The sequence below is a fragment of the Ornithodoros turicata genome, chromosome 2 (assembly GCF_037126465.1).
Source record: "Ornithodoros turicata isolate Travis chromosome 2, ASM3712646v1, whole genome shotgun sequence".
NCBI classification, from domain to species: domain Eukaryota; kingdom Metazoa; phylum Arthropoda; class Arachnida; order Ixodida; family Argasidae; genus Ornithodoros; species Ornithodoros turicata.
Window position 1 is genome coordinate 52,892,196 of NC_088202.1, and position 25,346 is coordinate 52,917,541.

General features: G+C 46.6%; 1 pseudogene; it reads left to right on the forward strand.

The window, feature by feature from the left end:
- LOC135384642 (nephrin-like) overlaps nt 1–25,346 on the forward strand; it is a 602,775-nt pseudogene that overhangs the window by 544,473 nt on the left and 32,956 nt on the right.

Below are 25,346 nucleotides of genomic sequence, written 5' to 3' on the forward strand. Positions count from 1 at the left end.
GCTGATGGAACTACTTGCCAAAGTCGGCACCGCTCAGCAACGTCAATACTATCGCAGGGGAGGGGAATCGAGCGTCCTGGGCCGACTTCACAGGGAACTGTGCCGACATTTGTCTTAACGCGTCTGGGGCAAACCCCGGGAAAACACGCTGACAGCACAGCCGGTGCCCGGATTCGAATCCGGGTCACCTCCCAGTCTCGGCGTGAAATGTATAGCCACAAGGTCACGGGAGCTGGCAACGGGATCAACGGTTTCTGCAATATGTTCGAGTGATGCGTAACTCCTACTTTTGCGTTGCTCGCGCAATTGCTCCTCGTCTACCTCATCATTCATAACAAGAGGCAATCTCTTATGCAGAGATCGCTGCGAATAACAGGCAGGTGTGGAATACTTTTTTCAATTTACATCTACTGAACGTCGCACACGACCATCAACCACTCGAGGTTTTTGTTACATAATTTTTAATACTTCAGACGCGAAGGCTTTCTCTTCAATCTTTGATTTGTCATCTGAGCTTTATGTATTGTACTGCATTATGTTGTATTGTTTTGGTAATGGAGAACTGACGTGACTATTCTTTGTTACAGGTAGGTCCAGCCCACAAAAATCATGCAATATGGACATCTAGTCATCTAACTGTGTTAGGTATACTTCTTTATATACCATTTAGCGCATGTTAGAGACGCTGTAATCAAAGCTGTCATACGCCATGGGTGCAGTGGTTTAGGCGTTTTACGAAAACTGCAATAAAACGCTTGCTCGGTAATTTTTTTCTTCAGTGTCACAGCTTCCAAAAAATTTATCACTTCCGACTCATGTGTGCGATAATAATTTCACGGCAGTACGTGCCACTTTACTGTTTCTCTGGGTTGCGTACGTCAGGCGCGTACGACATACAAAAATTTCCGAAAATCGCAAATTTCGTTCATGAACCTAGTTTCGGCATTTCTTCAAGGTGTCATTAAAACATTGACAATCCTGTCAACTTTGCTATAGGTCATACTATAAATACACAGAGTCTCGCATATCAAAAAGCTTGCCATGCTCAATTCCTCTCTTTCCCAGCGGGTCTTCATGACGATGACATGCCGTGACCGTCAGAAGCGCAGCGAATCCCGGCACACGGTCTCTGTGCTTGCGAATTCAGAAGCATACGTTTTACTGAATTTTCGTGAACCAGGAATGCCGATAAACACCGTCTGAATGAATACCGGAAATGCGGGAACGCAGCCATGAGGCAAACGTCTAAACCGATATTACCGTGACTACTCATCGAAACTGTTCATGGTAATAAACGCGGCGAAGAAAGTAGGCAACAGGCTGGAAAGCACCAGCACTCATTTCCAACCGAAATTTTATTGACACAGCTCTTTTTGTATATTATCTCTTGGTCGGAGAAAGACTTCACACCTCTGTAGGAATGCAAGCGCAACCGCAATACAAGGGTGACCCACAGGACTGTTCATGACTTCATTCTACGAAAGGGACCTCCCCCTCTACAGGCGTGTGGGTGCTTCCTGATTCTTACATCTGCACAACGCCCCCTCCGACCAATATAAACTCTTCACCAACAGAACTCATGTCTCACATCAGCTGTATTTATGCCTATGCTTATAACGTCACCAGTTTCTTTTCTTGGGGCCCTATTAAGCTCACCAACCATGATGCCAGGTTGAAGATCCAGATGATATTTGACCACTCCCTCACTTGTAGAACGAGAACAATGCACTAGACAGCACAGCAGTTTATTGTTCGTGTGGAAGTGCTGCTTTGTAAATCACGTTGTACCACTTCACCGATGCCAACTGCCTCATACTCGTAGGATGACGCAAGACTGAGGAAACTGAAATTTACACCATAGATGTTTAGCATGAGAAACAAAAAAATGTCGTTCCATTGGTGAATCCGACGGAAATGCGTTAGCATTGCAACTTGAAACCCCTTTGGGAACTCCCTTTCACAACGCTACACAACCTTTGAGCGACCCTTTGCAAACGCCACACAATCCTTCACGCAACCCTACGCAGGACAACATCCGCAGCGAAACGAGCCTTTCGGGCTTCGTCCGATTCAGCGTGTCGGCGCCGTCTTGCAGCGTCAGCTTTCTTTCGCCGCCGCTCCTTCCCACAGCTTTTATAACCCATGGCGCGCCCACGCAGACACGTCCGAACATGTCGACCACCACAGCTGCACTGCCGACGCGCCGGCGCCCCGGCGTGACGTCGCGCCCTCTTCTTCTCTCTTCACTCACCGCGCATGCGCGCCGCGCCGCGGCTACAGACAGACCTTGCCGCGTTTCTTGCCTAGCGAGGACTCTAATGCTAACACATTAAAACATCAAAAGTATTGTCGCTGGGGACCATCGTTCTGTACTACAACACGGGTCAGCGGCTTAGATGAAAGCGCGATGACTTGGAAAGCAGGGACCCACGTAGGATGAAGTCTTTGGAGCAGGTTTTTGCACGGGTGATAGAAAACCAACCATCCGTGGATGAAAACCTAACGTCGTCTGCTCCCGGATCAGAAGCGAATTTAAGCAGAGCGATGTCATGTTCTTGCTTGCAGATAAAGAGAAAAGCACGTGTGGTCGTTAGTGAGCTAATATGAGTTTACACATTAGTTAACATGCGAAGTACATACTAAAGAAATATTGGCAGAACTGCGGCTGCGGCTTGTGCATGACGGGCTGCCGGTAAAGTCAATATTGTCTAGAGGAGGCGGTGTGTAAACGGAAGGTTAGGAGAGCACCACAAGTCTCTTGAGCGGAATGCAGAAGGTCCCTTTCGTTGTAAGGAGCCATATCTATACGGGTGCGCGACCCTGGAGGGGTTCGAGGTCCTCCTGTGATAAAAGAATGGGATAAAAAAACGGATGGGACATACACGAATGCGAGGAAATTCTGTATAATTTCCTTATCGATTTAGCTAATATCGATTTAGCTAATAGCTAAGGAAAGAGAAATATTGGGGTGATATCTGGTGATGGTTTCCTCACCTGGTTTTCAGAAAACGATGAACGGAGAGGAGTGGCTCGCGTATGTATAGAAATGTGTTTGTCTAAATAAAAATTTAGTTGGTAGCGACTGCTGGTGCTACTGCTTGTGTCTGTCGTCTTGTAGGTTTAGCACTCTCGCGTGATCATGTTTTCTAAGCAATACACGTACTTCAATTGCAAAAGTTGGAAATAATGTTAATATGCTTACAATGTTTTCATCCAGTACCTCCCAAAAAGATCGAAATGCGGCATCGAGGGACGGGCAACGTGGTAGAAGTCCGAGAAGCAGAGCATGTTAACCTCGCATGTTGGGTGAGGAACACCAAGCCTGTGTCCATCATCAAGTGGTTCCGCAACGGAGCTCTTATTCCGAAAGGTACAGTCATGACAAGGAAACCGAAAAGGCGGTGTTTGTGTATACCTACAGCAACTACTCTTGTGACTCTGATTTTAGATATGTTAGTGTCGTCAGGCAGACAGGGTACCCGGGCACCCGGGTTCGACTCCTACAGCTGGCTAACCTTTTCAGTGACTTTCAACTTGCATCGTTAATTTCTTAGGCAAATTGAGGCTTTGTATGTATTTGTCCCTTCTATGTTGTTCCAGCCTCAGAACATCAGTGCTCTTATGTACACTCTCACATGTCGCACGACTACACCCACTTTGATACTCGCGGAACTAAGCAAAGTGTACAAGAAAGCTTGTTCACGATAACAGCGTTTTCGTAATGCCAGGAAAAATCATAATGCATGGCAGCCAATGAACCTCCGTGTTAGTCAGTCGAACTAAGCCGGACCTACAGTACGATATCTGTGCACATTTAAATACAAATAAGAATAAGTGAGACTTTGACGAAGGTTTACAGTGAACCGGAAGATCAGTAATTCATTATAAGCTGTTGGGACTGTTTGTAATACAAATCTAAGGCTATAAACAGCAGTATAAAGGGAGTGGACATTTCGGCGGAAGCTTTGGCTTCCTCAGAAATGGAGCTTCCTGTCAGACCCCTTGATAAACTAACTAGACTTTCGAGCAATCCTGTATGTCACTCCACTGCTCGTGGAAGTGCATGACAAGGTATCTGGATGAACATAACACCATACCACTACTTCTATCAATGTAGTTGTGGCTCAACCAAAGTGCCAGCAGGACCAGCGCTAAGGGCGCATGCAATCGTGACACTCTCATGGGGACCCGATCACTTGATTGTGTACGCACCAATCAATGATGCATGTCATGAAGAGCATCAGCTTTATTTGTAGAAGACTGGTTAATTGTGCAAAAAGGAACAAACAAAAGAAACTGAACCAGAGAAGGCAAGCATGACATCGAGTAAGGTAAAAAGGTCACCCCCAGTAAGATTGCCCCTGATCCGATTCCCGTCACCAGCAGTTGCTGACATTTCTTCAGCTGCCGTCTTTCAGATCATTGTTTGGACGTTGGTGAAGCTTAAATGTTGTGTTTGCCTTAATTGTTCACTCAGCTGCATCTGCAACTAGCGTCCAAACAAGAAAGTTTTGCGATTAGACGATCAATGGTCAACCTGAACCAGTTCGTTACTATGGCAGTGTGCTACGAGTACAGACCCGAATTTTAAACTCTGCTGCAGCATGTACGCTGCTCTCGGCACCATGCACAACTTGCAGGTGAACCTGTGCGCCGGCGGCAGCGTGCTGGTTTCGCCGGTCGAACAAATAGAAATCGACGATAATGTAAAAGCACTATCTAACCTCATGATGGTGAGCCAATCAGTTGATAAATGTGTTATCAAGTTTTATTATGTTGACTGACAATGAGGAAACAGAGTTTTCGATCCTCAGAGAAGGACCCATAATACATGGCCCCTTCTGCTTCCCTCCCGCACAGACTGGCCTGCCTGCAGCGTTTTCGTATTAGGTAAAGAGCCATGAAAGCAGGACTTATAAAAACTTCCAACACATTTTTGCTCTTTATTGAGGAGTAAGCTCTATTTGATCCACAGTTTGACGGCATAAGTCATGGGACCAAGTCCTTAGATTTGTAAAGCGGAAAGAACCTTTCCGAGCCTTAAGGTGTAAACAAATGAAGAACACAAAACTGAATTGAAGTTTCTCACTTGCTCAGACGTGAAACGCGCAAAGCGCGTACGTACAGAACGTCGGCTCTAGCGGCGTGGCCGTGTGAGTAGAACATTCGCCTGCTGGTGGTCGCTCGAGGGTAACGCTGAAGACTGGAGGCTGAGGTGGTGGGTTTCAATTCTATCACGAGTTGTGCTATCTAAGGTATTCTTCTGGTCTACCGGCACAGTTCCACGAGACACATACTGGCCCCCCCGTGTCTCCCACACACAGTGCCAACACAGAACCTAAAAAAAAAAAGAAAAATGCAGACCATCCGAACACCGGCATCGGCGGCGGGGCACAGGTACAGGCGGTATAGGGCGGCATGCGGGGAAAGTCGGCAGAACGCAAGTTTCCTGCGGCGCGGTATTTGTTTACGGCATTTTCATGCCAGCCCTAACCTCTTACAATCCTCAAAAGCTACTCTTGTGACAACCGTCCGGTTTGTTGGCGAGTGTGCAGCGACGTGTTTGTCTGTTCATTCTGTGTCTTTGTGTCTTGTGCGCTGCTGGTATGCTCAAGCGTAGCTATTCTTCTGGAGGGTGTTGCGCTGTCGCTGGCAGCCCAAACAACGAGTGCAAGCCAGAGCTCTTTCTTGACGAAACAGCAACAAATAGATGACGGCGATGACATGGAGCGTGCACATCAAGAGGTGCACATGGACAGTTCACATTAGGGCAAAATGGTATGTGCTGTGTGTAGCCTCTGCAAAGATTTGCAGCAGCGGAACGCCTAGAATGAATAACAATGTTTCTGTTGATGCTGTGAGCTTTATGCGCCCTCTAATTGTTTTCTTCGTGAAGGAACAAAACAACACATGGGGAGTTCCATCGCGGCGGTGCGGTACCCTACCCCATTGCGCGTGGAATAGTCCATGTTGAATATGAGAGAACGAAGAATAACAGAAAGCACGCACACACAATAAAGCGCCTGGAGCAACGTGGTGAACGACAGGAAGTCCGTGGACAGGTGAAGAACCCGACGATGGAGCACAGGGTCTTCATTGAGGCCAATGAGCGCAGCTAAGTTGAATGGTTCCTTGCTGATACGAGCCAGCTTACTTTGTCAGTGACACACCGAAGCAGCGTCCGCCTTTCCGTGCCGTAGACTTCACATTCCACGAGAATGTACTCAGTGTTCGCCACAACACAGCAAGTGGAGCAGAAGCTCGTGTCACAGAATCTGATCTTGCATTTGAATTGGTGGGGGAGGGGGAGGGTGAAAGCCACATGAAGCGGAATCTACGCAGGAAAGAGCTACAATGGCTTGATAGGCGGGGAGGGAAGGAAAACGATGTATAGGGCTGTCTTTGCACGCAACCACTTTTTGTTGTTGAAAGAGAGTCAGAGAACTATTTGCGCACTTTATTGCACGTTTTGTTTGCGAAAGGAGGGAGGGGATATATTTATTAGAACGAAGAAAAAGAGGAGGAAAGGTCTGCCAAACGGCATGTGGGCTGCGAAATGATTACATAATAGCTAGAGCCTGAAGTTTTAGGGTTTCACCTGACTCTTCCCCGAATTTCCACACCGAATTGAAGGTTGCCTGTTTAGGGTGAAACCCGATTTTTACCCGGCAAATTACCCTCACTGAGGCGCCTGTAGGAACGCACACTGACTTGTTTGACAGCAGGTATAGTTACATCACTGTTTGTACCAAGTCAGCATCGTCAGTTTGAGTAGCTGAGCCCGATTTCTCCCCGAATTTAGCATACTGGAAGGTTTTCCATCCGAATGTAGGATGTAGTGCACATATTTATTTACCCAATCCCCCCCCCCCCCCGAACTGAGAAAAAAATTGTTCCCGAAAACTTCAGGCTCTAATAATAACCAATGCATTGATCTGTTAAGCTGCGCTTGGTCCTTTCTCATTGTGCTGTTGCTGTGACTCCAGTCGAATTTTAATATATGTAATACTCATGATTCATAGTAAAGGCTTCGGTATTCTTCGCAAATCACTAAATTCTTAGTGTGCAGAGCATCAGCGAGACTGGGTACGTAATGCCGAAAACAAAATTCTGAAAACACGCCGTTGTGCGAAGTAACAAAATCCTTGTCATAAGGTGCATCAATGAGAATGTAATTCAGTGCGGACCATATGTAGAAACGACGACTTATATCCTTGCAGAACAGGAAGACCTTCGCCTTGTAGTAATATTTGAAATTCGATAACTTGAATCCCAACGCTAAAGCCTTTTACAGCAGGCCCGTCAGGTCGTGTGTCGCTGCCATGAGGATTATACGTACGAGCGTTTTGATGGGCGCATCGATTTGTTGAATAACTAGAGCATGCACATATTGCTAGATAACAAATAAGGCTCATTGTGAGGACCGTAACAACGTCTGACTTTCGTATTGGATTCGTTCACACTGCCATGTACACTCGAGCAGAAGTTGCTGAATACAGCCTCTGGTGTCTACTGACCTGTGCAGTTACGGACACCTCAACTTCCTTTACACACGTAGCATGACTGTCACAGTGATGACTGTCAGTGAGAAAGTAATCTCATTCCTCACATACAATGGGTCTCTAGACTGCTTTCGCTCTTTCTGAGGCCTATATTACGCGCATTATTATTACTTTTTTTCTTGGCTTCACACGGCTCTCCTGTCCGTGCTAACTTTGGCCTGTTATGTTCGTCAGTTGGCGAACAGCCTACCACCTGGCAGTTCCTATTAGCATTACAAGAGCACTGAACATGTGAGATGTGCCTCGCCAACTAACAATCGGTTCTAACCTGAACTAGCACCTGAACCTGAACGGCAGTTAGAAATTCTAATGCGGTACATGTACGTCTTAGAGTGAGGAATCTTTCTTTACTACAGATGCTTATCATTCAGTACACTAAAGCATCCGTGTTTCATCCACTGCATCACTAACCAAGCAAGCCTTTCTACGAGTGGAGTTGGAATGTTCGCAAGTGCTTAATGTGTGAGAAGAATATTCAGATAATCGAGGACGATAATTCTTATGTAAATATGAGAATAAAGAAGCTGTCAGTGAGCTTCAGAAGTAAAGCACTATGTCGAGACAAAAACAAAGCATCAAAGAAAGTGTCAACTGACCAGTAGCCGTAACAAAATAACTATAGGGAGAGTCCACCTCTGCCGGCATGCCACGCTCAACAACTATACTCAATGCAGATGGAAAAATGAGTTGTCTACATTTTTCGCTCTGAAGGACATTCAATTCTGGTAAACTTCAAATCCATTGGACATCTTAGTGCAAAGTTATAATGCAAAGCCTACGAATCCGATATTCAGAACAACGAAAATGGCGGTGTTGGGAAAAGAAGTTGAGACGACGACGCTCCTCAAGTGCACGACACTGAAGCGGCTGCTGTTGCGGAACAGTTCAATGAAAGCGCCAGTTCGGTTGTTTTGAATACGTGATTCGTACGTTTTGCATTATAAATTTCCGCTACGACGCTCAATCCCTTTGAAATTTACAAGGACTGAATGTCCTTCGAATCCTTATATGTAGACAACACAATGTTCAATCTGTATTGAATACTTACCGAGCATGGCATGCCGGCACGGGTGAACTTTTAGGGTAATGCCATCGGGCATGCGTGGCTCAATAAATTCGGAGCTGCATGTAGCACTTGCAATATCGCAAGTCGGCCACTTGCCACGTCGGCCACTTGCATATCGGCCGGAGCCTCGGAAGTTCCTCGTCAGTGGTGGGGTGGGGTGGGGGGTGGGGGTGGGGGAACGAAACGCGAGCAATTCGTACAGTAAGAACTTGTTGCATAGAGAAAATAAATCAGTAAAAGCAAACAACGCACACATAAAGGGAATGATGACGTGGGGGGGTCATTCACCGCCGCTATGGCGGTACCCTGCCCCATTGCTCCTGCGGGAGAGATGAGAAAGTGATGATGATGGAAAAGTGTCGTATTAGAGTTCGTCCATTAGTCCAGTACTGGAGATGAACTCAGCAATAACTCGTAGGCCTTGCATCATATGTCAGGGGTCCGAGTATTTGGCTAAGCTGAACTGGTGGTGATCGACGCGTTGCAGAGCAGTTTCCATGAGGGCGCGCTCGCAATCGTACTGTCCGCAGACCAGGAGGATGTGATGGAGGTCACCGCGCACACCACACATGGAACAGAGGCTGGATGCGCCGACATGTCTGAAAGCAAACAAACAAAACAAAAATGTAGTAAAAGCGGCACACGCTGCACGCAGTGCAGGATTACTGCAGTTATACTGTAGCGGCTTCAAAATTCTACATTCTCGTCTCTTCCGTAAGGGCCAATCTTTTTCTATGTCAATCTGGTACAGCCATATGTGGGTTTGGAATGTTTCGCGTTAGAAAGGTAGTGATGTTGCCAGTGAATATGTTCATGCCAAGTAACATTTTTTTCTCACGTAGAAAAACACGGTTACCTACAGTGATCAAGATTCATACACGTGAACATGAATCCTTTAAAAATCTGCCTGATAACCTGAATACCAGACACCCTATCCGATATCTATGCACGAAAGGGGAGGGGGCGAGGCCCCTACAGCCAGAGGTCATGAGGGCCAGCTGCCCCCTTGCCCTCACCTCCCAACACCCCTGATTTCGCAGAAGGTCTTCAGTTATTTGAGTTCTTACCCTATTAGGCTCCTACACCATATAACACGACATCACAATAATGCTAAGGGTTCGGAACGTTGGTAGACAGTATTCACGGTTTGGGAGTGAAAAAGCAGACACGGGACAGTGGGAGACAAAGGACGGTCCGTTGTTTTCCTCTGTCACGTGGCTGCTTTTCCTCTACCAAACCACGAAATCCACATCGAGAAACATGCACCTACCCAGGTTTAACGGCAATGGAACTCTCCAATAATCATCCACATCCTTGGCGCACGCACCCGTCCCATTCCGGGAAAGGGAGAGGCGCCCACAGCCCTGAGGAAATGCCCGCATCGTGACGCGACAGTTGCCACAAAATGGCTGCGCAGTGGACTTGCCACTGAATCAGGTCTATACGTCTCTTGACTTGGCAGGTTACAAGGAAAGCAACAGCGCCTGCGGCTCTAATCAGCCAACCGAGCCTTCTTCCTCCTCCGACAACAGCAAACACGGGACAACGTTGTGTGAACCTCGGGCAGTTTGTGCGGATGCTGCGGTCGTTTTGACCCAGTTTTCTGGTTCAGCATCAAACAATATGATGTGGACGGCCTGCTGTTATTGACAGAACTTCCCAGAAAAATACCGAAGTGCGGTTAAAAAAGCGTGAAGGGATAGAAAAAATTCCGCCCTTTGTAATGCTTGTGAGAATTTGCGGTAGGCTGTAAAGTTTAAAAAATGATTCAAACTTACTCTATTTTTTCCCTCTTATTATTAAGTACTATTTATACGTCTAAATTTTGAGGAGGCCTCTCTCGCATGACAAAGAGAATGTCGGCAGTGTGTTGGTGTTTTTTTGTTGTTGTTTTTTAGTTTCTTTAACTGAGTTACACTCTGCGGAAGAAGTGCAAGGGCGCAGGCGAGCTGGTACATGATAATACAAAGGGATCCCAGAGACAGGGGAAAGAAAACACGAAACACACACGATCTCAGCGTTGGGTTTCCCGTACGTTTCCCGTAGATCGTGTGTGTTTCGTGTTTTCTTTTCCCTGTCTCTGGGCTCCCTTCGTATTTACACTCTGCACCTATAAGTACGGAAAAGTTTATCGGCCCATGGTGAAGACCAAACCACCAGCGCACTCTCCTGAAAGTACTGCTAACCTTTCGGGAAAATGTGGGACTTTCCTGTGAGACTCATCATTACATCCCACACGACATCTAATAATGTAGTACAGCATCGTCTTTCGCGATGAAACGCTCCATTCACCTCCACCGAATTGAAGTGCGGTCTTGTGTCATCAGAATCCTACCGAATTCATGTCATTGCGGCCCACGTGTTTGACATTGTATTATCCCAAGTATTGCTTCTCTATGTGAGGCGGATGTAACATAAAATCAATTTCTGGTTTTGTGAAGTATGACGTCAAAGTGCGCACAACCTGTCACTCGTCTGGGAATAGTGCCGTTGCATGGTCGTTTCCGTTTCCTCACCACAACTGCTGACTTCCAACGTGGGGCAGAAGAGGGGAGAGCCGTAGAAACACTAAATAAGCTTCGCTTCGGAGTAGCGACACTGGGTTCAACGGGCGAGCAGAAGAGGCAAGGAGATACCATTTTGTTTCCGCGATACGCTGGCGTCACCTAACGGTGCTCACGGTGCCGACGCGTTCAGAAATGTTGGTCCTGTTGCGAGCAGCTCACCAAAACACCTCATCTTGACACCTTGACAGCCTTGAGCTCACCTTGAGATCCTCGTGATGATCTCGTGAACAATACATAGATAATGGCACACGACAACCACACGCGCTTCCCTAACCCACGGCCTCCAACGGCGAGCATTTTATGTTAGCTTTCTCTGCGCCTGAATTGGAAAGGCCCTGGTGTGGAGCGAAAACAAAATGGCTTCCCTGCTCACCCGTGGAACTCTATTCGCTTGTTTGATGACTCTAGGGAGACCGAGAAGGGGCGCGCTCTGTTGCTTGTGGATAGGTGCCAGAGCCAACGCCACCCAGCTACAGAAGGCCTGCCTATTGCCTCCTCTCCCTCCTTCGCTACGTACGTTTCCAGCGAAGCCGTGGCCGCCTGGCGGCGATTGCGAAAAGCTGCGAGTGGAGGTCCGAGCGCGCGTCCGGACAGGGAAGCGGTACGGCGGTACACGTTTCTCTTACTTATGGACGGAATGCCGGAAAGAATGTTTCGAAATCGAAAAGAGGAATGTTGCGCTACTAATTTCTTCACAGCTTGTGGGAATACCCCGCGCTTTCTTTTAATAGTTTGCTAATCAAGAAGGACGGAACGCAAGCCCCATGTGTCGACCCATCGCACGAGTTTCCTGATCAACTCTGTCCCCACGATTTTATCTTAATATTAATCTCAGAAATACATAACGAGTAACCGGAATTTCTTTGTCGTGTTGACATGTATGCATTTTTAGACCTCAGGCAAAGTAAACAATATCACCGTACTAATGCGGCGTAGCTGAGCATCCACTATGGATGTTCTCTGGGAGAGACAGCATCTGTCCGGTGCCGCACACGTATCAACGAATGACTCGCAAAGGTAAATATACCACACCAAGTTGTATGCGAATACCAAGAGCACTGCAGAAAACGAATAACTCGCTTTGCCAAAGCATCTCTAGCAGCACTCAGAGGTTCGCCGCAGAGCATATGACATGTTAAATAGTTGCACATGTATGGTTTTAAGTCAAGACAAGGTGTGGGATATACGCATGTGTGCCAAGGATTTTCAAAATATGTCTTGTTCACATATGCATTTTGCATACGGTCACAGAGTTCTGCATAGAGTTCTGCTAACATTAAGGTGGTAGCTAACGTCGCACAGCACGTTTTGTCATCACCACACCAAACAAAGAAGTGTACTCTTGAGCTCTTGCAAATGCCCATGTGAACGTTAACTGGTGCATTACATTTTTTAATGATTACTTGTGTCTCAAAGTTCCGACAGAAAATATCTAATTCGTAGAAACACTACGCTTCATACGGAGCTGTTGTTCGCTTGCAACACTCACATGTAAATACTATACGAGACTATCGGAGGAGAAATACATGTATTGCCTTGCAGACTACTAATCCACATTCCAAAACACATGCTACGTCACTCTCCTCAGCAACTAATCCCTACTTTGCCTTCTTAAAATCTAAAATGCCTCCCTTGTTCGCTCGACTCCCGACGGTATGTAAACAAACTCCGACGACGGAAACTGTTTGCCTACTTCTCTGAGTTCAGCTGCACAGTATGAGATGACCAGCAGATAAAATTGATTCCTTTTTCATGAAACATGCCAATTTATGGGCATTAAAAGCTCAAACGGGTTAATATAATTCAGCCGACACCACATTCCCTACGCTGGCTTTGCTCGGAGACCTCCTTTCGTCCGCCATCTTGGAAGCTCCGGGCGCCACCTGTAGTTCATTGGAATCGCGAATAAAGTCAGAATTCGTCTGCTACTGCGATTGTTCTGCGACTTCAAGAACTTGCAAATGATTGCAACTAACTTGGAACCTGTAGACCTGAAGCTGTAGACAAAAACTGCAACACGGTTTCCAGAAAATCAGTGTTGAGAAAGATATGGGAACGCTTTGCGCTTGATTTTAAACGTTTCCCATTTTGTACGCGGGGACGTTCAATCACTACTCGCAGACGACGGTGGTTCGTCTCCATGGCTACGACCGCTGAAAGCACGTTCGTGATTGGCTACTGCCGTTGAAAACAGTATCCTGATTGTCTGACTCTTAGTTGTTACGTCACGTCGACCAGTAAGCAGGCTTTCTCAATGTAGGTGGTGTTCCCACAGCTCTCGATGACGTCACCTACTCTTGGAGAATTCGAAACTATGACGTTTTGCAGGTTATTTCAAAAATGCGCGGGTACGCGTAATGTTCACTGACGCGCGGCGTCTATATTTTACGTCCCGAGTCTGTGAGCGACGTTAAATTATAATACAAACAAAAGAAAAAATTGTTGTTGTTTTGTTGTTGTCCTAATGGCATTTTAAATATGTTGCTGCTGCTGCTGCTGTTGTTGCTGAAATACAATGGCAGGATGTTCATCTGTTGGAAATGGGGTAGAAGACGTTGTGAAGGAATTACGTTTTTCGAAGAAGAGACGTTTAAGTAGTTGCGTTTAGCCAATAATTCATCCCCGACCAATCTCGCTTGGAGGGTAAAGTGGTAGTGTTGGGGCTTCGAACGTTCGAAGCTCCAACGTGGATGAAGCCCTTGGAGAATGACGGAGATTGAAACTGACGGCCAGAGACGAAGGAAGAAGCATGAAGGGGAAAAGCGATGGAAATTCCACTTCATAAATTTCATGATTCCAAAAATATCACTTGAGTGTACCTGCGGGAGAAGTAGGTGCAATAACTAATTCATGACTACGGTACAAACGTGCTCAAACCATGTCCGAGTACCGGGGCCTTTTCTTAACGCACTACTTCAGCTTTTTTGGCACTACATACAGCATACATTATCTCTACAGCACTACATATCTCTTCCTCTGATAAAGTAAACATTGTAACTGCGTTTTTCTTGTTTCTAAATGAATTAAGTACATCGAGTTATTTCATCAATTACTTTAGTGTGCAAATTTCGTGTCCTATGACCGTGTGAGAACGTTGTCCTCTCCAACCATCTTAGAGGTGCTCGCATTGCTGCAAAGAAGGCAGACGAATGAATGATTGGCAAATGCAGTACACGCTAGATGTTCCTCAGAGAAATTTTAAAAGCAGCAGCTCCATATTTAGGCACACTTGCAATTGCGGGCAATGTTTTAGATGCCCGCCGCCCCAAATAATCTTCTGAATTATTGCGTGGTGCATCGAATGGACAGGCCGCTTACGATTAATGTATGACAGCTAAAAAGCAATGATATGCTGCGATGTCGGCACAAAGACTTGTTTATACTAAAACTCTATGTACTTTTACGCTCGATGATGAGGATTCATGTTAAACGCGATCCGCTTGGGGGTCATTAACGATATGCGCAATCGTTGAACATTAATGGATCTGTGAGTCATCATGCATTACAGTTAGTAGCTCGTGATTTATAATACAAGTAATGCATATTTATAATGTTATGAAGAAGAAGCAATGAAAGCTTTAAACGGAATCAATACAATGAAAGGGGAAAGTTTTCGAGTTGTATTTATATGCATCCCCCGTCTACAGGGTGTCCCAGAAAACGTGTCATTGAATTATAATAAAAAAAACTACGCCACCTAAAATCATGCGGTTAACGGCATTTGTTCTTATTAGGATTTTGCCTCCACCTGATGTAAATGTCATGTATCGTAAGTTCAATTATGTAAATATTTGCAAGCTGAACTCGGAAATTCGCCAAGTGAAGGTCACTTTTTTACCCCACCAATATGAAGAGCGTGCCGATTTCACTGAAGTTGATGATAATTGACAGTGATATTCACGAGCTATCCCATCGGAAAAAAATAGCCGAACATCATGCTTTTCGGAGCGCCGGACCATAACGCGCGATGACTTTTTGAGCGCAGTCGCTCTCAGTCCGACGAAAGGAGGTTCCGAAGCCAGCCCACAGAGTGATAGTAGAAAAAGTAACAGTTCCTAAAATTGGGAGAGGGAAAGCATTATCCCAGCGAAAGTCGAACGCGATAAGCCATGCCTGTGTTAACTCTTTCTGCGATGCCAGGGTCGGGCTGGCTTTCCAACCTCCTTTCGTCGGACTGACAAAAATTGCGCTGAAAAATTAATCGTGCGCCATCCTGTGGGAGCTCCGTACAGCATGATGCTCGGCTATTTTTCCCGATGGGATAGCTCCTGAATATCCCTGTCAGTTATCATTAATTTGGGTTAACTAGACACGCTCTTCACATTGGCGAGGTAAAACAAGTTGCCTTTATTGGCAAATTTCCGATTTAAGCTCGCAAAAATCTACATTTTGATTTGATTGTGGTTTTATTGGCGCATCAGCTACAAAGGCCATAATGCGCCAAATACCAGTGAAGACTAGTTAATTAAAAAGTACACGTGCAGGACTAAAATTTGAGTAACTGTTAGATTAGTATTTAAAATCAAATCTTTTAAAAACCCAGTATCTTTTAGAAACCTATACACGTTCTCAAAGCTGTCATCACCCAGCAGAAGCATTGGGTGAAGGGGCAAACAGGTTCTGTAAAAGGGAGCAAAATGATGTTGACGAAGATGTTGATACACTGGACACATGATGACGATGTGAAAGATCGAAAGCTGTTCCCCACAGTGGCTGCATTCCGGTGGGTCTTCTCCTCGTAGAAGAAACCCAAGTCAAGTATGTGTGTCCCAAACGAAGGCGGGAGGATAGCACTTCATATAGTCGATTGGACATACCAGGTGAACTGGAGCCTACATAGGGCTTGATAATATGTAATTTATTATTGGTTTGCCGGTCCCAAGATGTTTGCCAGTCATTATTGATGCATCTTTTTAGACGTAGTTTGAGATCTTGATATGGAATATCGAAATGGGTTATGTCACCTGTTAATGAAGCCGTAGCAGCACGATCAGCTCGTTCATTGCCACGTATCCCGGCATGACTGGGTACCCGGCAGAAGAGTAGCTGATAGGCCCTATTAGCTATAGTGCTTGCAAGGCTCCTTGCACGATCAGTTACCAGGTTTTTAGTGGGGCGTGTGTTACAAATAGCCTGCAGAGAACTGAGAGAATCTGTGTATATTACTGAGCATCTTATGTGGTTTTGTAGGATGTAGTTGAGGGCTAGAATTATTCCATACACTTCAGCAGTGAAAATAGACATGGTGCTTTGTAGCCTGTATGAACATGTGACAATTCCAGTATCCATCGCACATGAAACCCTAGTATTTGTTTTCGATCCATCTGTGTAGAATTCAACATGATTGCCAAAGGTTTCCCTTGGGTGCTCAAATTCCTGTTTCAGTACAATGTTCAGGCCATTCCGTTTGTCATAGCTAGTGAGTGATCTATCACATTTTGGGTGAGGTTGCCATGGAGGGATTTTTTTACCGCACTCAAGGATCATGGAGTTATATTCCGAAAAGCCATAATGCTCAATTTCCTGTGCCATGCGCATACTAAATGGCAATACCGCTGAAGGCCTGTTCAAAAAGAGTTGTTTATATTGTGTGTCTGTTATAGCAGGGATCGCCGGGTTTTGTGGGTAGCCTCGAATCCTTAATGCATATGACGTACTCAGGTAGAACCGCCGCCTTTCGAGAGACCACTCATTTCCTTCTACATAAAGGCTCTCGACTGGCGAGGTTTTAAGATGAGCAGAGAAAGACAGTTTTTCGTCGAAAATGAGACCGAGTGTTCAGGTTTCACCCTTATACTTTGGTTGCACATAGAAAGAGTGGGCTCTGGGAACATTCCCCGAACCTTCGAGAAACGAACATAAACTGTCTTGTCGGGAGAGAACTTGAAGCCATTTTCCTGAGACCATCTAACCAGCTTATTTATTGTTAGCTGTAGCTGACGTTCGCACATAGATAGGTTAGAGGAGCAATAAGAAATCTGGACATCGTCGACGTATAACGAATACTTGATTGATGTAGGGATAACACTTGCTATAGAATTCATTTTCACGATGAAAAGGGTCACGCTAAGTACGGACCCCTGCTGGACACCATTTTCCTGGATGAATGGACGAGATAGTGTTGTCCCAACTTGTACCCTGAAAGTTCTCCCCTGTAAGAAATTGGTAATACATTGGAACATTCTACCACGTATATCAAGTGCATGCAAGTCTCGAAGGATACCATATCGCCATGCTGTATCGTATGCCTTGTCTAGATCGAAGAACACAGACACACAGTGCTGTTTCCTGACGAAGGCTTCTCTAATGGTAGTCTCCAGACGCAAAAGTTGGTCGACTGTTGAGCACGCAGCTCTAAAGCCACACTGATATTTATCGAAACAATTATTTTCTTCTAGAAAATACATAAGACGGTTGTTGACCATGCGCTCAAAGGTCTTCCCCAGACAACTTGTCAGCGCTATGGGTCGGTAGCTGCATGGGTGCGAGGGATCTTTTCCTGGCTTCAGCAGTGGAACTATGGTTGCCTCCTTCCAGCCAGAAGGGAGAACACCTTCTCGCCAGACAAAATTAAAGAAATCCAGGACAGACTTTAATGAAGTTAAAGCCAAATGTTTAAGCATGGCGTACACTACGCGATCAGGTCCAGGTGCCGAGTTTTTAAGGGATGACAGGGCCCTTTGTAGTTCCGCCATTTAAAAAGGTGAGTTGTAACCACACCTCTCATCTAACCCACTATCAAATGTTTGTCTTTCAGCAGATGATTTAATTTTTAAGAAATTTCTGCTGTAATGGGATGAACTTGACACTTGTTGGAAATGTTCCCCGAGGGCATTGGCCTGCTCCTCCATACTTTGACACACGGTACCGTTTATTTGTAGCAATGGTACACAGAAGCTTGTATAGTCGCCCTTTATTTTCTTTAGTCTGTCCCATATTATTTTTGATGGAGTTGTAGCATTTAAGGATGATACGAAATTTCTCCAAGATTCTTTCTATGCTTGCTTTCGCGTCCAACGTGCTTTCGCTCTAGCTCTCCTGAAAGCAATTAGGTTTGTTGTAGTGGAGTCCCGTCGAAACACACCCCACGCCCGGTTTTGTTCTTTGCGTGTGCTTCCACAATCGCTCGTCCACCAAGGCTTGGAGCGCTTGGGGAGTCGGCCAGATGTTTGTGGAATGGACTGTTCAGCGGCATTTATAATTGTATGAGCGATCAACTTATTTGCCTCCTCAACATTCAAACCCTGAAAAGCAGAAGATGGGAAACTGGCTTCTCTTTCAAATATTTCCCAATTTGCCTCTTGTAATTTCCACCGTGGTGGACGTGTTCTTATGTTGTTAGTGTGACCACGAAATTTAATAATGAGCGGAAAATGGTCGCTACCTCGGGGATTCTGTTCGACTGTCGTGTCAAGAAACTGGAAAATGGATGGGCTGCATAGTGAAATGTCTATGCAAGAAAAATTTTGTGTTGAAGAGTTCACATAAGTAGGTAGCCCAGTATTCAGAAGACAGAATGACCCCGAAAGAAGAACCCTCTCCAACATTTTCCCCCGTGCATCTAGTTTTGAGCTTCCCCACAAATGATTGTGGGCATTCTGGTCGCCCAAAATCATAAACGGCTGAGGGAGTTGGTTGCATAGATTTTCGAAATCTCTTTGCTCTATTAACACTGATGGGGGCAGGTAGAGTGAACATATTGTCAAACTCCTGTCGAGGCACACTTCGACTGCTACTGCCTCCAAGACTGTAACGAGTGGAAAGTGTTTTGCAGGTATGCACTGCGGAACGACTAGAGCCACGCCACCAGATGCACGTGCGCTGTCTGTGGGATCCTTCCTGAAAACATTATGGCGACGGAAAGGGTTTAAGTTTTCTTTGTGTAGGTATGTTTCTTGCAGGCAGAAGCAGACAGCTCGGTACTTAAACAGATCGTGTACATCATCAATGTTACTGTAGAGGCCTCGACAGTTCCACTGAAGGAATACCTGTCCCATAATTAGGATGGAAATAAGGAAGAGCAAAGGGACTCTGCACATTGTGTGTTAAGGGGGTGTGACCCTTGGCAGGGGAAGCCTCTGTTTCTCCCTTGACTTGCCTCTACCTCGACCTCCATATTTTTCTCTTTGGAAGAGCTCTCAAGGGAAGGAGCTCTCTGGTCCAGTGTACTTGGAAGACTTGACGATGATTTCTGCGACATGCAGTCATCATCGTCAAGCTCCATTGAGCGTGTGGCAGTCTGTGATGAGCTCCCAGTGAGCCCATCCCAAACTGAAAGTCTGCCATCAACCTCCGCAGGGATTGTGGCGGGAGCCGGCGGAGGCGAACTCTCCGCACACTTTTCTTGTGTTTGGGGAGTGTGGAGTGGAGGCCCACAGGTTTGGGTCCCCACGGATACTCTGAGCGATGCCAGTCCCCGGCGCACCGCTTCAGAGAAAGATCCTCTTTTCTGAAACTCCATTTGCGTCTTCGCTGCTTTGTATGTCAGCTGCTGTACAGTTTTAATTCTCAAGATTTCCTTCTCGTCGCTAAAGCGTGGGCAACTTCTTGAATAGGATGGATGATTGCCTTCGCAGTTGACACAACGGAAAGTGTTTTTACACGACTCTGGAGTGTGGTCATTGCCATCCCCCGCGCACTTGGGGCAGATCAGGTGCCCACGGCATACTTGGGAATGGTGGCCAAATCTCTGGCACTTGAAACATCGACGCGGGTTAGGTATATAGGGTCGGATATGGCAGTTTACATACACAGTATATACAGTCAGGACACCTCGTATCTTTAATTCAAGGTGGAGCAAGTTAATTAATCATAATTTCTACGGCACGTGTGCACTAATAAACATACGAGGGGTGTTCAAGTCAAACCGGGACTTTCTGTCTCCTGAGTGTACAAATGGATCGCGCTACTTCCTTTTCGTCATTCTCACACGCGACAGGCCTCCGCGTTCACCACATGGTGGTCCAAAGTTTGTGCAAAACAGAAGACGCGTGCTGGACAAGATGGCCGACAACGAGGTGAGCGCGCACATCGAACAGCGAATTGTCATGAAGTTTCTCGTGAATGAAGGCGTAAAGTCATCTGAAATTCACAGAAGACTTCAGGCTCAGTATGACTACGATACACTTAGCCGCAGCAAAGCGTTTGAGTGGTGCAAACGGTTCCGAGACGGCCGTACATCAGTGCATGACGATCCCGGCCGGGACGGCTCAGAGCTCAGTGCCAGAGTTCCTGAGAACATCCAACTTGTGGAGCGTCCGATCCTCAAGAACCGACGGATAACATGTCTCGAACTGGCTCGAAAGACGGACCTTTCTGTGGGAACGCTGAACACTGTCATTCATGAACACCTCCAGTTTCGGAAAGCCTGGCCTCATCACCAAAGGAGTCCTCCTCCTACAGGACAATGCACGCCCGCATACCGCACATCTCACGACAGGCACCTTACAGGAACTTGGCTGGGAGTTGCTGCCACATCCCCCTTACGGTCCAGACCTCGACCCCAGCCATTTCCATCTCTTCGGTCCACTGAAGGCGTTCCTTGGGGGCTGCCACTGCTGCTGCGACGACGAGGTCAAGAATGCGGTCCGATCATGGCTGCTACGCGCCGGTAAGGATTTCTACGCTGCTGGCATCCAAGCCCTCGTGAAACGCTGGGACAAGTGCATTAGTGCAGCTGCCAGATTACGTTGAAAAATAAAACTAATTTCTCGCCTCTAAGTTCATTTTACTTTTGCGAAAAATGAAAAGTCCCGGTTTGACTTGAACGCCCCTCGTAGTTTCGGAGCCTACAAATTGTTACTTCTGCTTTCGTCCAAATTTGACAAATGCAGTATTAATACTCGTATCGGGGGAAAGATTAAATTGGTAATCAAAGCTAAATCTGGAACACTATATTTTATGCGCGATGCTGAGTTAGCGAGTGCGAACTGTGCAACGCTACAAATGCCATCCTGACCTGGTCGAAGTTTTACCGTCTTCAAAGTACGAATATTTCTTGTGGGTCGTTTCACAAGGCCGCTACTGCTGCAAGATCAATTTGGCAATATTCATTCATAAAGCACACGTGCACGCAGCTAGCAGAAACTGTTTGGTTGTTTGTAGAAAAAGAAGAGGAGGACTGCTACATCTAACATAATTCTCAACCCCAAGCCTTTGCCCTCCCATATCCAATATCCTCTATGGAAGCAGAACTCCTCGGCATCCTGTCGGTTCTACAGTACTTGCTCGGTCTGCCGGCTGCACAGTGGGTTGCTCTTACTGACAGCAAGGCTTCATTGAATCTGCTGCTCTCTCTTCGCCCCAGCACCGTATGCACTCTCTACGCGGTCGTACTGCAAGCTCTGACACAACTCGCGGCTACTGGTCATTCTGAGACGCTTCAGTGGATCCTTGGACACGTAGGCCTTCTTGATAACACCCGCGTAGGCACAATAGCAAGACACGCAACATCTACCAGAGCTCTCCCTGCCACCCTTCCGCCCATGACGATCTCTGCCTGCTCCCTGCACATTCGCCGGTGGCGCTGTGTCCGTACCCGGCAGTTCCGAGCGGACTCTACCTCATATCATCATTTCGTACGTCTCATTGACCCCCTGCAGGACTTTACTATTGCCTGCCGCTGCAATAGAGCTCAAGAATCACTCCTCCACCGTCTTCGAATGAATGTTGCACGGAAACCCTCACTCCTGTATAAAATGCGCCAGACGAACTCCCCCAGTTGCGCAACTTGTTGTGTGGAAGCCGACATTGAGCACTGCCTCCTCTCCTGCAACCGGAACCTCTCACAAAGACTCATCCTTCAACGCCACTTGCGACAGCTTGGCTACCCTAACGTCACTTTGGACACCCTGCTCGGCCAGGTCCTGCACAACCAGGGGGCAGTTACGACTACCCTCTTGAGCTTTCTCCATGCCACCGGCCTCTCGACCAGCCTCTAAGGCCCTTTTCGTGTCTCTCTGTGTGTTTGTGTTTCTCTTCTTTCTTTTCTCGTTTTCTTTTTATGGAAGGAACAGCAAGTCGGCCTATGCCTGACTAACGTTTCCTCGCTTTTTTTTTCAATAAACATATCCCCCACCCCCACCCCCAAAATACTTGGCAGGTGCTCCACTCGCAAGTTCGCTATTCACTATTCACAAGTTCGCTATTCAGAAGTCCACTATTCACAATTAATCCAAGATCATGCACAGACGAGAATCCTAGAAGGCTGTATCCATTCCACAGCTTTGGACAAATTTCACAAGTGCCACCAAGGCAGCATTCCTCGTCTTCGGTGCCCAAAGTCTCTTCACTATATCGAGACCTGCTCAACCTCCAAGCCCGCAGTCTCCGTGTCTGTCTCGGAGTTCCTCGAACAACGGAAACATATTCCGTACTCGCCGAAGCTACGGAACAGCCTATCCCTTTCTGCGGGACTCAGCCAACCTCCGCGTCTACGCTCGTTGTCTGACGCAAAATTCTCATCCCCTCCGCCGCATTGCTGTGAGCTGCCCTGCGTCCTCTTTTGCCAATGCTGTTGCCCGCTTACGTGCCTGTCTCCCGTCCTCGACACCTGCCCCTTCCTTTACGCCAGCAATGAGGACCTTTGAACGGCCTTGCATTCACGCTACTATCCCTGACTTGAACCATGAACTTGAACCATGAGCCACTTGACCATGAACGTGCCTACAAACTGCCCTACCCTGTAGTCGTCCACCGAGGCCAAGCTCTTTGGCATCCTGACCGCCCTGGAATACATATTGCTGACTTGCCACTTGGGAAATGGGTCGTCCTCATCGACAGCAAGGCGTCCCTCCTCCTCCTCCTGATGACGTCCCGCCCCAACATCATACAGGATATACCCATCCTGATCATACAGATGTACAACAGACTCCGCGCCAATGGTCATGTTTTGTCCCTCTAGTGGGTGCCCGACCACGTGGGCCCGACCAGTAACACACGCGCAGACGCAGCTGCAAGACGCGCTGCCGCAGCTGCCACTCCTGCCACTGCACGTCTCCCCTGACAGTGCTCAAGGTTCAGATCTGAGGCTGCCTCATACAACAGTCACATGCAGTCCATCGACCTTTCGGTTGCCTTCTTCATTGCGTGTCACTGTAGTCGAGGAGACGAATCACTTCTGCACCGCCTCCGTCTCAACGTTCCCCGCACTCCGTTGCTGCTATACAAAATAGTCCAGTCCAGCTCCCCCTATTCCAGCTCTAGCGAGGTGGCCAATATTCCTTATTATCTTCTGCACTGCCAGCAGCACCTTCCCCAACGGCACGCCCTCCGTCGTCGTTTAATGCAGCTTGGGTGCAGCACGAAGTCCTTGTTCCCGTCGCTCGGCACTTGCCTGGCTGACATCTCCTTTTGCGTGAATAAACATATACCCCCACCCCCTCCCCTTCGCTCGGCCTGCCCAGTGGGCAGTCACCACAGCCCTGCTCCGCTTCCTGCAAGATTCGGGCCTTGCGTCCGCCCTCTGACCGGGCTGTCTCGCGCCATGTCGCGCCTGTGCTGCATTGACTGTTTTTCTTTCTTTCTTTTTAATCCTTTCGTTTTTTTTTTCTCTCTCACTTTCTGGGTTTGTAACCTCCCTTCGTCCGACTAACAGCGTTTGCGCTCGAGAAGTCGTCGCGCGCTATGTGCTCCGGGTACTCCGAAAAGCATGATGTTCGGCTATTTTTTCCGATGAGATACCTCCTCAATATCCCTGTCAATTATCATGAATTTGAGTAAATTCCGCACGGTCCTCACATTGGTGGGGTAAAAAAGTGACCTTCATTTGGCAAATTTCAGTTCGCGAAAATTTACTTGATAAAACATACGTTACATGACATTCACATCAGGAGGGGGTAAAACCCTAGTAAGAACAAATGCTGTTGATCGCATGATTCTAGGTGGCGTGGTTTTTTATTATTATTATTATTATTACTATTGTTGTTGTAATACAATTACACGTTTTCTGGGACACACTGTATGTATCAGGGTGTCCGAGAAAACGTGTCATTGAATTATTATAAAAAGAACTGCTCGTCAAAACATTGTCTCGCTACTAATTAGCACCAATAAACTAGATTGTCGTTTTCCTGTAAACACTTCGTCTGCTTCCAATTTTCATGTACCTGGACTTCACACAATCGTGGTCACACATCCGCACTATTTAACCACCATCTAATCCTCACCATGTAATGCAGTGTGTCCGCGCAAACTATGGACATAATTTCAAAAATAGGGAAATATCTTTTTTATTATTATTACATTAAATAACGATGTATTCTAGGTCAAATGCGCCACCTTACGGCCGCACTAGCAACCTCCCGGTGCGTTGTCCTAATTATTTTTGAATTACTCAGTTTTTAGTTATGGAAAATACAAAGTTCAACGCAATGACACCATTTATTCGTTTTCGTGCGCTCATGCCGTTGCTGTTTTCAGAAAACGAGGATCGAGCCGAAATGGCGTAAGAAAGGACCCCGAAACTAAACGTCGTATTCGTAGGTCATTTTTGTCGCTGCACCAGAAACGCGCTTTGCCCTTTGCCTTTATATGCGAGCTACTGATTTTTCTCCCTTGCATTTAAGGGCAAGGTTATGTCAATGACACGAGTATATCGACGTTATATATTGTCACATGTTGAAACAGAAAACTTGGTCAAAACGAACGCACCACCTGCACAAACTGCCCGGGGTTTAGAAACTCTATCCAGTGTTTGCTTTTGTCGAAGAGGAAGGATCGGCTGGCTGATTATTACCGCAGGCGCTATTGCTTTCGTTACAATCTGCGAGAGGAGGCACACGTATTCGGTGCGCCACTACAGGCAGTGACGAACTTGTTCAGGTAGATCATGAGTAAACCAATACCCATGAGTAAATAGAGTAGACCAATAGCAAACTCTTTAGTTGCATTATGTATGATTTGCTCGTGAATCGTCCTCGTCATACACCCAAAGGAGCCATGAAATGACGCAAAGGATTGCTGAAACACCGTTTAGTTGCACCGAAAATACTTTCGCTCAACGCTCTTTTATAACTGAGTCGGATAAGAGTTTAACTAACCAGAAAAGAGTAAACTGAGAGCAGAACTTCCTGTCTTCGGTATCTTTACGTTGCCTTGGAATATCTCTTACACTCTTTGGTGTGCATTCAGAATTTTGGCTGGGTAGAATGA